Here is a 2,500-nt window from a genome sequence, read left to right on the forward strand (position 1 = left end):
GCTTAAATTCAGCGGGTAGCCTCGTCCGACCTCAGGCCGAAAGTAAGGACCGGGACTATTCTTCCCGTTCCGCGCTCGCCGTCGGCGCCGCGCGCCGCCGCGCACCTCGATTCCCGCCCTTGAGCCGCCAGCCGTTGGCCTCTTCGAGGTCGACTCGCCGCCGCCGCGCGGGATTCTGGTCGCGATCGTCGCACATCGTGCCGTGCTGTCTTGAGCGGGACGGGCGCTCGCGCGTCCGACGCCGCAGCAGCCGCGCGGAGAAATCCCCGCGCGGAACGTTTGCAACGCGACCCTGAGGCGGGCGCGGCCCCGGGATTGACCCGAGGCCGCAATTTGCGTTCAGAACGTCGATGCTCAATGTGTCCTGCAATTCACACTAATTCACGCAGCTAGCTGCGTCCTTCATCGACTCACGAGCCGAGTGATCCACCGCCAAGAGCCATCCACGATTGTTTCGCTCGCACAGTGCCTCGCACTAAAGGGTGACAAAATATACCGCGCCGAGCGGTCGGCCAGGCCGACGCTTGAAGCCGGAGCGCGCGGCACCGCGGCACTCGACGCGCAAACATTACCGGGTGACCGAATCGCCGGCCGGCGCGCCGCTCCTCGCGGGTCGGGCGCCGGGTAGCAAAAACTTTTTCTCTCGCTTGTCCGAGTTTCGCGTTCGCCGAAGCGTTTGCGAGACCGTTAATGATCCTTCCGCAGGTTCACCTACGGAAACCTTGTTACGACTTTTACTTCCTCTAAATGATCAAGTTAGATCGTCTTCTCGGACGCCGGCTCGACCGTTGCCGGCCGCGCCAGGTCCAATCGGAGGACCTCACTAAACCATTCAATCGGTAGTAGCGACGGGCGGTGTGTACAAAGGGCAGGGACGTAATCAACGCGAGCTAATGACTCGCGCTTACTGGGAATTCCTCGTTCAAGGGAAATAATTGCAATTCCCTATCCCTAGCACGACCGGGGTTCAGCGGGTTACCCAGACCTGTCGGCCAAGGCGAGCACATGCTGATCCGGTCAGTGTAGCGCGCGTGCGGCCCCGAACATCTAAGGGCATCACAGACCTGTTATTGCTCAATCTCGTGTGGCTAAACGCCACTAGTCCCTCTAAGAAGTTAGACGCCGACCGATTGGGTCGCGTAACTAGTTAGCAAGCCAGAGTCTCGTTCGTTATCGGAATTAACCAGACAAATCGCTCCACCAACTAAGAACGGCCATGCACCACCACCCACAGAATCAAGAAAGAGCTCTCAATCTGTCAATCCTCACTGTGTCCGGGCCGGGTGAGATTTCCCGTGTTGAGTCAAATTAAGCCGCAGGCTCCACTCCTGGTGGTGCCCTTCCGTCAATTCCTTTAAGTTTCAGCTTTGCAACCATACTTCCCCCGGAACCCAAAGACTTTGGTTTCCCGCAAGCTGCCGGAGAGGTCGTAAAACTAACGCCCCCCGATCGCTAGTTGGCATCGTTTATAGTCAGAACTAGGACGGTATCTGATCGTCTTCGAACCTCTGACTTTCGCTCTTGATTAAAGAAAACATTCTTGGCAAATGCTTTCGCAGTCGTTCGTCTTGCGCCGATCCAAGAATTTCACCTCTAACGGCACAGTACGAATGCCCCCGTCTGTCCCTCTTAATCATTACCTCGCGCTCCGAAAACCAACAAAATAGAACCGAGGTCCTATTCCATTATTCCATGCACCATTATTCAGGCGAATCGCCTGCTTTGAACACTCTAATTTTTTCAAAGTAAACGTTCCGGCCGCCGCCGACACTCAGTCAAGGGCACCGGCGGAGAACCGGAGGTGAGGCCAGGACGGCCAGTACACGCCTTGCGACGGACCGGCCGCCTGCGCCCAAAATCCAACTACGAGCTTTTTAACCGCAACAACTTAAATATACACTTTTGGAGCTGGAATTACCGCGGCTGCTGGCACCAGACTTGCCCTCCAATGGATACTCGTTAAAGGTTTTAAAGTGTACTCATTCCAATTACAGGGCCTCGTTTAGAGTCCTGTATTGTTATTTTTCGTCACTACCTCCCCGCGTCGGGAATGGGTAATTTGCGCGCCTGCTGCCTTCCTTGGATGTGGTAGCCGTTTCTCAGGCTCCCTCTCCGGAATCGAACCCTGATTCTCCGTTACCCGTAAGAACCTCGGTAGGCCAGTACCGTACCGACGAAAGTTGATAGGGCAGACACTTGAATGATCCGTCGCCGGTGCGAGACCGTGCGATCCGCAAAGTTATCCAGAGTCACCAAAGGTTGCGGGCCGAAGCCCGGTCGGTTTTTGGTCTGATAAAAGCACGCCTCCCGCGAGGTCGGCGCTTCACGCATGTATTAGCTCTAGCATTTCCACAGTTAACCACGTAAAACGTACGATCAAATGAACCATAACTGATTTAATGAGCCATTCGCAGTTTCACTGTACGAGAGCTCGTACTTAGACTTGCATGGCTTAATCTTTGAGACAAGCATATGACTACTGGCAGGATCAACCAGGTAG

The 2,500-nt window shown here is 55.4% G+C and overlaps 2 non-coding genes and 1 pseudogene across 2 annotated transcripts; all 3 read right to left on the minus strand.

Annotated features, from left to right (window-relative positions):
• LOC146143823 (large subunit ribosomal RNA) overlaps positions 1-16 on the minus strand; it is a 2,114-nt pseudogene extending 2,098 nt beyond the window's left edge.
• A 271-nt stretch (positions 17-287) lies between these two features.
• LOC146143824 (5.8S ribosomal RNA) lies at positions 288-441 on the minus strand. The gene has a single exon (XR_014501264.1). It is a non-coding gene; the product is annotated as a 5.8S ribosomal RNA (ribosomal RNA).
• A 247-nt stretch (positions 442-688) lies between these two features.
• On the minus strand, positions 689-2,499 carry LOC146143825 (small subunit ribosomal RNA). The gene has a single exon (XR_014500437.1). It is a non-coding gene; the product is annotated as a small subunit ribosomal RNA (ribosomal RNA).
• Position 2,500: the final 1 nt, after the last annotated feature.

This window comes from Ascidiella aspersa, chromosome 5, assembly GCF_963924565.1.
Source record: "Ascidiella aspersa chromosome 5, kaAscAspe10.2, whole genome shotgun sequence".
In the NCBI taxonomy this organism is placed as follows: domain Eukaryota; kingdom Metazoa; phylum Chordata; class Ascidiacea; order Phlebobranchia; family Ascidiidae; genus Ascidiella; species Ascidiella aspersa.